The sequence below is a fragment of the Choloepus didactylus genome, chromosome 12 (genome assembly GCF_015220235.1).
Source record: "Choloepus didactylus isolate mChoDid1 chromosome 12, mChoDid1.pri, whole genome shotgun sequence".
NCBI lineage: Eukaryota > Metazoa > Chordata > Mammalia > Pilosa > Megalonychidae > Choloepus > Choloepus didactylus.
Window position 1 is genome coordinate 80991481 of NC_051318.1, and position 14401 is coordinate 81005881.

Here is a 14401-nt window from a genome sequence, read left to right on the forward strand (position 1 = left end):
TAAGTACAATCAACTGATAGAAATCCTTTTAGGGCAAGAAGTCAGGTATTGAACAGGATCTTACATACGCAAACACCTCACACAAATAATTCCCTTAAGGTAATACACACATTTCTTTGTGTCCTGCCTGTTGCATTTGGGGCCCATTTCATCTTTCCTTACACAACTTATGCTCCAGCCAGAGTATATTATTCACAGACTTTCACAGTCCAGCTTTTCTGCATCCAACGGGCCTTGAATAGCCTCCTAGGAATACCTTGTAGAGGCCTAGAACACTATCCTAACCCCTTTTGCCACCTGTCTATATTCCATGTTACTTGTCTACTTCCTACTCTTTCAAGATAATTCAGATGTTGTGCCAGTTTGGATGTATTGTGTCCCCCAAAACGCCATGTTCTTTGATGCAGTCTTGTGGGAGCTGAAGTATTAGTGTTGATTAGGTTGGAACCTATTGATTGAGTGTTTCCATGGAGATGTGACTCAATCAACTGTGGGCAAGACATTTGATTGGATAATTTCAATGGAGGTGTTACCCTATCCATTCAGGGTGGATCTCATTAAATCACTGGAGTCCCATAATGGAGTTCACAGACAGAAGGAACTCAGAGCAACTGAGAGTGACATTTTGAAGAGGAGCTGCAAGAGGACAAAATGCCCCAAGAGCAACATTTCAGAGAATGCCATTTTGAAATGCAACCTGGGAGCAAGCAGACACCAGCCACATGCCTTCTGAACTAACAGAGGTTTTCTGGACACCAATGGTTATCCTTCAGTGAAGGTACCCTATTGTTGATGCCTTACCTTGGACACTTTATGGCCTTAAAACTGTAACTGTGTAACCAGATAAACCCCCTTTATAAAAGCCAATCCATTTCTGGTGTTTTGCAAAATGGTAGCATTAGCAAATCAGAATAGGTGCTGAGCTGTCCTCTCCCAGGGAGGCCTCCCTTGATTGCTCCAGTCCAGGTTAAGTGCCCTCTTAGATGCTTCCTTTGCACACTGTACTTCCCTCAGTTATCATAAGCGTCATGCTATAGAGTTACTACTTGTAGCTAACTTGTCTGTCTTCTCCACTTGTCTCCTTTGGGAAAGGCCCTTATCTTCCAGATCCTGATTTTCCTAGAAATAGACAGTGTTAATCACATTGTAGGCACTCAGCATATGTTATTATATGAATAAATGAACCATGTTGTTTGAAAATTATCTTAAGAAAAAAATGTTTTTTCTAAGCTATTCATCTTAAAAATATGATATATAGAAATCTGGCTATAATATAAGGAAAGTTGTGTGAGGCACTTAAGAAATGAAATATCTATATCCCATATCACAAAACGTACATAAATTATTCATATACATTATTTCAAATATATAGGGAGAAACTGTATTTCATTAATATTATTTTAGATAGATGGTAAGTATTTAGAAATCTTAAAATTTATTGTTTACTTGAATGTGAATGTCCCTTCATATTATTTGTTTTTATCAGGAAAAAATTAAACATGCATTGAAAAATGTCCATTATTATCACCTAGATAAAATAGTTTTTTCACAGAACAGAGGCAATTATCAAACAGATTCTTAGTCATTATGTTATACCAATTACCATTCAACTTATGAAGCAACTCCTTATGCTATTGATTGTCCTTCTAGTTTGTTTTTCCTCTCTTGGCTTCCAGAGCAAGACACATAGTCATTGCTATTCTCAATCTCTCTCTCTCTCTCTGTCTCTCTCTCACTCTCTCTCTCTCTCCCTCCCCGCACACACACCCCTGCACCCACCCACACATGCATGCACACACATGCACTCATGAACATAGAATTATAGTAAAACGTGTATGGATACTCTATGTACACTTGCTTGCCTCCTTCTCTTCAACTTCCTTCTCTAGATACACAGTTTGCCTATTTCCCACATATGTATAATGAAATTACCCTATAATAGGTGTGAAAATACTTCTTGCTAGTACGTTTCTACCACCGACTGGCCAGGTTACTGTTACCGGACCAAGGTGGTGGATTCTTTGCCTGATGCACTCAAATGACCAATTCCTGAGACACTGGGGTTTCAAAGAGAGAAAGAGTTTTATTACTAGGCACAAAGCAGGAGAGCAGATGGCCAATTGGCCCAAAGTCTGTCTCCCCAAACTGCAGTAATTCTGATAGTTTTATAGTATTAAAAGATGGGCAGATTTTAAGATAACGAGCACAATGGCCCCAGATGATGTAATTAAAGGTGATTTAATTATTGAGCATGCACAGATAGATTACATGCTTAGTCACAGAACTTATGTAAGAAAAATGGTAGCCTTAATATGATGATGGGTGTGATTTTTAGTATTATAATGAGGTATAAGTAACTTGTAGGTTGAAGTCTAAGTTACTGTGCATGTCAGGTGGGCCCATTTTGGTTTAGATCCAGCTTCAATTATCAAGATAGCTTTGGACTTGTGTGGGTTAATTCTAGGCTGACCCAAGACACTTCATTAATAAATATTAAGGGCTAACTTTAGTGATCATAAGGCTCTAAAGTTGAAAAACTGGATAAATGGGTACAAGCGAAGGTTAGTCACAAAGGTTTTTTACAATCCCAAAGGCATAAAATAAAGGTTATATAATCATTATCAGAGATTAAGGCAGCTGGATTACAGTTCAGGTTTCAGGTATTTCCCTCTACCTACTCTAATATACCAGAAAGTAAAAAGGAATATCTATATAATGATTCAGTAATCATAATTAGCCCTTAAATCCTAACTTTTCAGTTATATTACCTTAGGTTACTCATTGAACTTTCTGAGTCTCAGTATTTCCATCTGTAAAATGGGGATAATATTGACTACATAATCTATTGCAATAGATTGTATGAGGACCTAATTTTATAAATTATATTATTGTTACATTATATAAATGTACTACATTTTGGTAATATTAGAACACCAATTTTTACTCTCTTGATGTTTCCAACAACTGTGCTATTCATTAGCTAAGAGAGAGAAAGCATATCATTAAAACTCAGCTTCTTCTTGGGACTGGCTAGTTTGGGGCAGAGATGAGCTGGTATGAGTATATTTCTGTATATTTCCCTTCCTTTTCTAATACTTCCTTTTATTTCTCTTACATTTGAGGTAAAATGTATTGCTTTTTTTTTCCAGCACATCTGCAACAAGTTCAGAACATGGTATCTGAGGAAACCTGCCTTCCTTTTTTCTCTTAGAATAAAAGGGTACCTGAAATGCCAAGAGCAGGATATCCTAAATGTAGCCCTTATTTTCAAAATGATTATGAGTCTTTTATATTCACCATTCTCCCTTGCTCATATAAATACACCTGCAAAAATTCATTAAAACAATTTTTTACTTTAACCAATGAAACCTGCTAAATCAAGGAAGGAATGTTACCCAACCAATGAAACCTGCTAAATCAAGGAAGGAATGTTACCCGAGTTCAAGTTTCCAGTTTCTCCTTCTGCCCATTACTGCGTAACTTAAGCAACTTTTATTTCTTTGATATGCAGTGAGGACATCAAGAAAAAGGGTTGGAAATTATGTGAATGGATCTTTTGGCAAAGATGACTGTTTAATGGCACACTCATCCAGATAATTACAGTAATTCTCTAATCCATTTTTTGTGTGTAAATGTAATCTTGGGCAAGACTGCATGAAACAAGAATTCCTAAATTGCTCTGGGATGTTGTGTTTTAGTTCATTCTTTTCCCACTTTTTCTACATGGTGAAAATAAAATTAAAATTGGAAATATTTAAGGCAACAGCATAAAGACCCAGGATTTAATGTCTGTTGGATTTACAAAAGGAAGCACTCATTTCTAGCTTTCAAACTGGGCTGGGTATCAAGTATTCTTCACTCCACTGGAGTTCATGACACTAAAGTTGAAGGCTTCTGTTTCTGAGCTGTCTGGACCGACAATTTCTTGGGAGACTTTTTAAAAGTGTTTCTAAATGATTAAATTGGACTTTCAAGAAGCTATGCCTGCAGTTTGGATATTCATCATCCTTGGTTGGGCTTGGGAGTTTGATTTCTTTCTCTACATATGCCCCATGCTAGTGTATTATTTGGGAGTAAGCTGTATTCTCAGTTTGTGAGAGAAAGTGGTACTGCTCACTATTTTTATCAATAGTGTCAGGAAAATTTCTAATGAGTAGTTTTCCAGTCACACAGAATACTAGCATACAGATCAATAAGCATCACCCAATTTGAATATTGAATTCACCCTTTGAAATGGCCTTAGAAAGTTAGCTCATTGATGTAGGAAAGCTTTAATTGCAGTTGCCATTAGATGAACACAAAATCCAAATGTCAAAAGCTCCTTTGCAACTGGGGAGCAAGGAAGTTAAAATAGCCATGGTCATCAAAGTACTGTGAGTTCAGGAAATTCCAGGAAATCACAGGAGTCCTTTGAAAAGCCAAGAGCAGTTGGGTCAACATTAGCATACATTGTGTGACCAAAGGGCTGCTTTTATTCACTGTTAGGTTCCATTTTTTTTAAATGTAAAGATATATTTCAATTTAAGTGCCAAGATGATAATGCCTAAGAACATTTGAATGGCTCCTCTATATGCAAGATTAAAATCAATTAACAGAGCTAAGTAGGCAGTTTTAAGAGTCTAGATTTGAGGCTAGGACGTCAGGGGTGAGGCTATCAAATACATATATAAATCATGAAACTCTGTGTCTGCAGGTTTCGTAGCACCGTAGAGCTTAAATCTGTGATAAAAAATGAGCAAAGGAATAATGGCATAATTTAAATTGCTGAGGAGTATAATTTGGCATTCAGGTTGTTAGACTGGGGTTGTGAAGATGGCAGAGGGGGAAGAATCGGGTGATAAAATTTCAACCTGAACTTTTAAAATTGATTGTCACTCTGTAGATATATAAATTGTTCTTTGTTATAGTCATTTTTCACACAGTGGTACTCAATAAATATTAGTGAAATTATTTACAATAGTCATAATAATAATCACATCAACAGCCAAGACTACTAATATTTATTGACTGTTAGACATCTGAGGTTTAGTTCTAAAGGCTTATATACTGACTCATTTATTTCTCACAAAATTATACTTAGCAGATTTATTACTGTCCACATTTTAGAGATGACGTTAACAGTAAGTTTAAGGTCGCCAAGCTAGGAAGCGATGGGAGTCCAAGGCTGTTGTTATTCTCTTAGGTCCTCCTGTGATTTAAAGTGGTTTTATTTATTTTACATCCCCTACTTTGTTCCAAACTTCATATTTGGACAAGTGATCACATTTCGTTTTTCTATTAGCAGATTTGATTCTGAGAATATTGACTTCATTTAATCTCTGCAGTTGTCAGCTGCAACTGGGTAGTTTTTAATTTTGCAACATTAATTACTAGAACGTCTGCTATTTGGTGGTCATTTAGCAATAAAAATGTGGAAATTTTAAGGACAACTTCACCATATATATGTATATATATGATTGGTCAATTCAAGAAGGAAACTCAGATTCCCTTTATATACTGTTTCTTTCATGTAAATCAAGAAAGAGAGAGAGAGGAAAAAAAAAATCCTGGACATTTATCATAAACAATAATGAAGCACAAGTACAAGCAATATAAGTGTAGGAAACAAAACAGAGGCATAATACATTCAAATAGGAGCTAACTGAACTGCAGTCGACACAAAAGAAAGTATTGTCAATATTCCCAGTGATTGAGAAGTTTAATGTCAGAAGGCTGATGGAGTTACATGCTGGTCAGGTTAGTAAGCAGTAATTAATACTTGGAGTCTTTATACTGAGGCTCATTTTATCTGGAGCAGAACACCAAAGCCCAGATATTTGACCAGCACTTAAAATAAAACAGCAATGCTTGGGAGAGTATTTACCTTCTTATGTGACTACAATTTATACCCAACATTAATTGCTAATATTTGTCATTTCACAATTTATTGATTGGCTGGTCTTTGTTGCTTATTAAGATATGATTTGCCAAGTATTTGCCAATACACCCAGTTGTTGAAAGTTAAAAAGACATTCCCTCAGGAAACTGCAGAAAATGCAGCTCCCTATGAGAAAGCTGGGTCTCATTATCTGAAAAGTGGGTCTGTGATTTCCAGTGAGTAGTCTACTGTGTTGTGTTGGTATTTTTAGGGCTTTTAAAAAATGCAGTGCATTGGATTCAATAACCATCTTAACCTTTCTACTATTTTTCACTCCTAGATTTTCTTCGTTATTTAATCTCGCTATTTCCTGGTGGCTGTAATTCAGTGCTGTTCCTTTCTTCAAGCATTTTTTAAGGATCCATTGTGTGTATGGCACTGCATGCCAGGCTCTCGATTGCTTTTTTTTTTTAATCAGACTTGCAGTCATAGGCATTGGTTAGTCGTAAATTCTTCAAACAATTTCGTCAACACCACTGTTGTTCTTCAGCCATGTCACCAAAGTACAAAACGATTAGGTTCACGCTGTACCAGAAATCCTTCTTTTAAGAATGATTAACAATCCTATGAAAGAATGCCCATACTCTTAACATTTCTTGCCTTTCCACTACTAACTTTCTAAAAGATTACTTCCAAGACACAAACTGTACTTCAATCTGAATGTTTTCTTTTCCATAAAGACCATCAGGTTTAATCCTGCTCTGTCCTACGTCTCTGTCTTCCTCAGTCAACAGCAGAAGCCAAGCCTTCCAGGTTATCCAACATCATCAGAACCCTATCCTCATTCCACACTGTGCATTCCCTAATATGCCTCAGGCTGCCCATTTCAACTCATCAAACTCTTTCTCTGTATTCTCTGGAACTCACATTGACACAGCCAAACCCTCTATATCTTCAATTTCTACTCTGAACATTTTATTCACGTTCTTTCTGCAGCTCAAATCTAGCTCTCTCTGCTAGAATCACTGCTTCCTACAGTTTTATTTTGATAATGGCTGTGATATGTAGCTGTATACCTAGTATATCACAGAGCCTCAAAATGGGTAGTTATCTTCTTTCCTATGGTCACAGCCTAGACCTTGTCATTATCAAAACTTTAACACCTTCAATAGTGCAATTTTACCTATATATTCTTTGGCTGTCATCTCCTAACTTTCCAGCCTACTCTAGAACCCATGTGTTCCGGTTTGCTAATGCTACCTTTTTGCAACACACCAGAAATGAATAGGCTTTTATAAAGGGGGTTTATTTGGTTATAAAGTTACAGTCTTAAGGCCATAAAGAGTCAACAATCAAGTACCTTCACTGGAGGATGGCCAATGGTGTCTGGAAAACCTCTGTTAGGTTGGAAGGCACATGGCTGGTGTCTGCTCCGGAGTTTTGGTTTCAAAATGGCTTTCCCCCAGGACGTTCCTCTCTAGGTTTCAGCTCCTCAGAAGTGTCACTCTTAGTTGCTCTTGGGGTGTTTGTCCTCTCTTAGCTTCTCCGGAGCAAAAGTCTGCTTTCAATGGCCATCTTCAAACTGTCTCTCGTCTGCAGCTACTCTCTCAGCTCCTGTACATTCTTCAAGGTGTCGCTCTTGGCTGTAGCAAGCTCGTTCCTTCTGTCAGAGCTTATATAGTGCTTCAGTAAACTAAACAAGGCTCATGCTGAATGGGTGGGGTAACACCTCCATGGAAATTATCCAATCAGAGTCATCACCCACAGTTGGGTGGGGCACATCTCCATGGAAACACTCAAAGAATTACAATCGAATCAACCCTGATAAATCTGCCCACACAAGATTACATCAAAGATAATGGCATTTTGGGGGACATAATACATTCAAACCAGCACACCATGTTCCAATAATCTCCTGTCAATAGTGATTACCAATTGACCTTATCATTTTCCCACCATGTATACCCTCATTCTTTCTTCTTTCCTTTTTAATCCAACTTAATTTCTCTTTCCTTGTACTCTACTGACCTGCCCAAACTCCAGCTTTTGTTAAGCCCCACTGCCTCTGCCTATGCACCTACACTTGAGAGGATGAATAAGGGTAGGGGCATATTTCAATATAGGTAAGGCCCCATTTTAAATTAATGACCCTAATTTGTGGTGATCATTGTACTACCAAGCATTCTGACATTATTTGTCTGCTATTGCCCTTTTCTATTCCCTGAGTTGACTTTTTCACACCTTCTCTTCTCTGTTTAAACCTTGTAAATTCTCTCTCCTGTTCTCACTTTCAGCTGATAACCTCAGTTTTTTTTTTTAACTGAATAAAATAGAAGCTATCAGAAGAAAATTATGGTTGCCTAATTAATGGCTCCTCCAAAATGCCTATGTTTTAATATCCAGAATCTATGAATGTTATCTCAGATGGCAAAAGGGACTTTGCAGATCAAGCCAAGGACCCTGAGATGGGGAGATCATCTGGATTATCTGGGTGGGCCTAGTATAATTACATGCATCCTCATAAAAGCATATGCAAGAGGAGAACCCCCACAGGCGGTGTGGTGATGAAAACAAGAGGTCAGAGTAATAGAGGAGCAGGGCTATGTCACAGAATGCCAGTGCCCTCTAGAAGTTGGACAAAGCAAGGACACGGATTCCTCCTTGAAGCCCCTAGAGGGAATGCAGTCCACTTATACCTTGATTTTAGTCTTTTGAACTCCCCAACTCTAGAAGAATAAATATGTCTTGTTTTTAGCCACTAAGTTTGTGATAGTCTCTAGCAGCAACATTAGGGAATGTACAAAACCTGCCCTACCTTTTGATTGTCAGATCTATCAATACCACCCATCAACTCCCAGATTATTATTCTTTTCTGTTAGAGTAAAACTCTTCCTTCTATATATGGCATATCCTTTCTTTTTGGCACAGGGTTCCATCATCTTTCACCTATTTGAATGAATTTACGTCCACAGTTTATTCCTCTATATTTCGATTCATCAAGCTTTCTCTAAGATCATTCATATAAGCATACAAATATTAAATATTTGAAAAAAAATCCACAACTTTAATTTCTTTTTCTGTATTCCATTGTTGCAAAACTCATCAAAAGTGTTGTCTCTAAACACTGCCTTCGTGTTCTTACCTCTCATGATCCTCACCAATAAGGCTTTCATCTTATCCACTCCTCCAAACAGCTCTTCTCAAAATCTCCCATGACTTTCAGACCCTACATTTCTGAATTCTGAATTTTCATTTGTCATATTACTTAGCCTATGGGGAGCATTTGACTCTTTTATGACTCTTTCTTTTGAAGATTTTTTCATTGGTTTTTCACTTACCACAAACTTATCTTCTCTTTCTCAATATCCGGCTCCCCTCTCCTCTCTTTTTTCCTTTTCTTCTCTTCACTAATCTTCTTCCTCTGTATTCTATCCCGAGGTCAGTGATCTCAAAGGAAATGATTCTAGTGTCTTGGGGGCATTTTGTAAAGTTGTGCGTTGGGTGGTGTTCCATTTTGCTAATGCTGCTTTTTTGCAAAACACCAGAAATGGATTGGCTTTTATAAAAGGGGGTTTATTTGGTTACACAGTTACAGTCTTAAGGCCATAAAGTGTCCAATGTAAGTCGTCGACAAACAGGTACCTTCACTGGAGGATGGCCAATGGTGTTCAGAAAACCTCTGTTAGCTGGGAAGGCACGTGGCTGGCGTCTGTTCCAGAGTTCTGGTTTCAAAATGGCTTTCTCCCAGGACGTTCCTCTCTCAGCTCCTGTGCGTGCTTCAAAGTGTCCCTCTTGGCTGTAGCAAGCTCGCTCTTTCTGTCTGAGTCTATATAGGGCTCCAGTGAACTAATCAAGGTCCAAGCTGAATGGGTAGGGCCACATCTCCATGGAAATTATCCAGAGTTATCACCCACAGTTGGGTGTGTCACATCTCCGTGGAAACACTCAATCAAGGAATTACAATCTAATCAACACTAATATGTCTGCCCATACAAGATTGCATCAATGATAATGGCATTTTGGGGGACATAATGTGTTCAAACTGGCACAGGTGGGGATGGGGAAGTTGGCAGTCCCAGTGATTGGAAGGGGTTCTACTGATATTGAATAGGCAGCATTAGGGATGCCAGATGTCCCAAAAAGACTAGGTTATAAAAATTGCCTGTATTCAAATGATTTTAGAATGTCTGACTGAATAGTGATATTGGTACAATGCCTGTTTTAAAATATCTAACCCTAGAACACCAATCCATTTTAAAGAAAAGCAAAAATTTTTTTTGCAGGGTTTTAATACACATTAGCAGTCTCTGGAATGCAGCTACTGTGTACATTGAGAGAAGATAGTATAGTAATTTGTTTTGTTTTTTGAATTTTTACTGAGGAATTATAGTACAGGTGATAATATTTCTCTGAGAATTTGAGTGACCAATGCAACATCTATGCATTCCTGGCTTTTTCTACATTTCTCTCATTCACTTTCAGAGTGGTTCTTTCTATGTTATATATATATATATGGATGTATATATATTTACCGTGTTAGATTTCATTTCAAAATGTGAAGTAGAAAGAGAAGATGTGAACATTTTTAAGTTGAGTATAGCCTTACTTATTCAATTTTTTAAATTCAGTTTTATTTAGATTTCTTCATATACCATATAGTCATCCACAGTATACAATCAGTCATTCATAGTATCATCATATAGTTGTGCATTCATCACCACAACTTTTTTTTTTTTAATTCTGTGGTTTATAGTAAATTTACAAATTTGCACGACCATTGCCACTATTTGCAAAACATGTTCATTACTCCATAAAGAAACTCCATATGTGTTGAGTGTCACTCTACATTCCCTTGTCCACAATCATCTGGTGTGGTAATGAATTATTATATATAATATTGTATTTCGATATTATATATATTTGCCTATATATACACATATATATTTATATGCCATAATAATATATTTATATGCTGTTCTAGTTTGCCAATGCTGCCAGAATGCAAAACACCAGAGATGGATTGGCTTTTATAAAAGGGGGTTTATTTGGTTACACAGTTACAGTCTTAAGGCCATAAAGTGTCCAAGGTAACACATCAGCAATCAGGCACCTTCACTGGAGGATGGCCAATGGTGTCCAGAAAACATCTGTTAGCTGGGAAGGTACATGGCTGGTGTCTCCTCCAAAGTTCTGGTTTCAAAGTGGCTTTCTCCCAGGATGTTCCTCCCTAGGCTGCAGTTCCTCAAAAATGTCACTCTTAGTTGCACTTGGGATATCTGTCCTCTCTCAGCTTCTCTGGAGCACAAGTCTGCTTTCAACGGCTGTCTTCAAACTGTCTCTCATCTGCAGCTCCTGTGCTTTCTTCAAAGTGTCCTCTTGGCTGTAGCTCCTCTTCAAAACATCACTCAGCTGCACTGAGTTCCCTTTGCCTGTCAGCTCATTTATATGACTCCAATGATCAAGGCCCACCCAGAATGGGTGGGGCCATGCCTCCATGGAAGTATCTGATCAGAATTATCACCTACAGTTGGGTGGGGCACATCTCCATGGAAACACTCAAAGAATTCCAATCTAATCAGCACTAAAATGTCTGCCCCACAAGATTACATCAAAGATAATGGCATTTGGGGGACATTATACATTCAAACCAGCACATATGCCTATGTATATGCCTATCTATATATATGTGACAAATTGGGCCATTTCATCTAAAATGAATCATACACTATGTGGCATTTTGTGCCTGACTTTTTTCATGTAGTGAAACATTTTCAGTGTACATTTATATTCAATCAGTAACATTGTTTCATTAAATTTTTTTTTAATTTAATAAATTTCATTTTGAAATAAATTCAAACTTACAGGAACAGTTGCAAAAACAGTACAAACCCCATACATAGAACTCCAGCATACCCCGACCCCCTCCCCCGATACCCCGATCTACCACCTTTAACATCCTGTCACACCACCATTTCTTTCTCTCCCTCCTTCCCTCCCTCCCTATCATCCATCATCTATTGCTCTGTCCTCTGAACAAATGAGAGCAAGCTGCACATATCTTTGAACAAGCAATATAATTCACATATACCTTTCCCATGGACAAGAACATTCTTTTATGCAATCCCAATAAGCGCAGCTAAGAAGTTCAAGAAATTCAACATTGATAGAAAGCTTACATTCTATATTTCCTTTTTTTTGTTCTTATGTCCCATCTGTGTCCCTTTGAGCCTCCTCTCCTCCATCCTCAGATCCCATCCAGGATCATCCTTGGCATTTAATTGTCATCTATTTAGACTTTTTTTTTTTCAATTGTGGAAACATATATTCAGCCTAAATATTCCCATTCCACCCCCTCCCTATTCCATTAGTGGGATTAATCACATTTAGAATATTGCAATGCTATCACCTTCCCACCATCCATTTCTAGATCTTTTCCTTCACCCCAAACAGAAACCCTACACTCATTTCTTAACTCCCCATTGCCCCTTCCCCCACTTGTAACCCGTACTCTACTTTTCATCTCTATGGTCGTATTCTCTGATACTTTCTTTGTGTTTATCATGGAGCTAAAATTAACATCTTAAATCAATAACAATCTTGTTTTTCTTTGATACCAACTTAACTTCAATATGACACATAAACTATGTTCCTATACTCCATCATTCCCCCACCTTTATGTAGTTCTTGTCAAAAATTACATATTTTACATTGAGTCCAAAACCACTGATTTATCATTACAGTTTATGTATTTTAGATCCTGTAAGAAGTAAATAGTGGAGCTACAAATCAAAAATACGGTAGTATTGGTATTTATATTTACCATGTGATCTTTACTGGAAATCTTTATTTCTTCATGTAGTTTCAGTCAATTGTTTAGTGTCCCTTCCTTTCAGCCTGCTCAGCAGCCTTTAGCATTTCTTATAGGACTGATCTACTGGTGATGAAGTCCCTCAGCTTTTGATTATCCGGGAATGTTTTCATCTCCCCCTCATTTTTACTCTCCAGGTGTTTGTGAATTCTCCAAGTCTCTGATGGTTATTGACTTCTATTTGTATTCCATTGTGGTCAGAGACTGTGCTTTGAACAAATTCATTTTTTTTTTTAATTTATTGAGCCTTGTTTTTATGTCCCAGCATACGGTCCATTCAGGAGAAAGATCTGTGATCACTAGAGAAGAATGTGTGTCCTGGTGACCTGGATTGTAATATTCTGTACATGTCTGTTAAAATTCTCTTTATCTCTCTCTCCTTTCTTTGTTTCTCTGTCGGTAGGGCTCCCTTTAGTATGTGAAGTAGGGCAGATCTTTTAATAGCAAAATCTCTCAGCATTTGTTTGTCTGTTAAAAATTTAAGCTCTCCCTCAAATTTGAAGGAGAGTTTTGCTGGATAAAGTATTCTTGGTTGGAACTTTCTCTCTCTCAGAATTTTAAATATGTCATGCCTTCACGGTGGCTGCTGAGTAGTCACTACTTAGTCTTATGTTGTTTCCTTTGCATGTGGTGATTTGCTTTTCTCTTGCTGCTTTCAGAACTTGCTCCTTCTCTTCAGTATTTGACAGTCTGATCAGAATATGTCTTGGAGTGGTTTTATTTGGATTTCTTCTATTTGGAGTTCACTGGGCATTTATGCTTTGTGTATTTATGTTGTGTAGAAGGTTTGGGAAGTTTTCCCCAACAATTTCTTTGAATACTGTTTCTAGACCTTTTTCCTTCTCTTCCCCTTCTGAGATACCAATGAGTCTTAAATTTGGACGTTTTATTTTATCTATCATATCTGTGAGATCCATTTCAATTTTTTCGATTTTTTTCCTCATTCTTTCTTTTGTTCTTTCATTTTCTGTTCTGTGGTCCTCGAGGAGGCTGAGTTGTTGTTCAACTTCCTCTAATCTTGTATTATGAGTATCCAGAGTCTTTTGAATTTGGCCTACAGTTTCTTTAATTTCCATAAGATCTTCTATTTTTTATTTACTCTTGCAATTTCTTCTTTATGCTTTTCTAGGGTCTTCTTCATGTCCTTTATATCCTGTACCATGCTCTTCTTCATGTCCTTTATATCCTGTGCCATACACTCATTGCCTGTCTGTAGTTCTTTGATTAATTGTGCCAAGTACTGTGTCTCTTCTGATCTTTTGATTTGGGTGTTTGGGTTTGGGTTCTCCATATCGTCTGGTTTTATCATATGCTTTAAGATTTTCTGTTGTTTTTGGCCTCTTGGCATTTGCTTTACTTGATCTCTCATTTGTCAGAACTGCAGCTTGGTGGTGTACACTTTTTCTAACTAACCAGCAGATGGCGTCTGTGAGTCACCTATTCCCCTCAAGCCAGTTCTCCCTCACTTTGTCTTTGTGGTGTGTGGGGATCTGATTCTTGTGGGGTTCAATTGGTGCACTAAATTTGGGTGTGTTGTTGGTGCTGTCTGCCCTGAATGAGGGGCGTGTGTCTGAGTGGTTAGGGAGAGAGAGCAGCTTTAATAATCAAACCTCACAGGTGTTCCCAGAGATTTAAGGCTGTTGCAAGAGTCTAAGGCTTCATTTCAGTCTCACCAC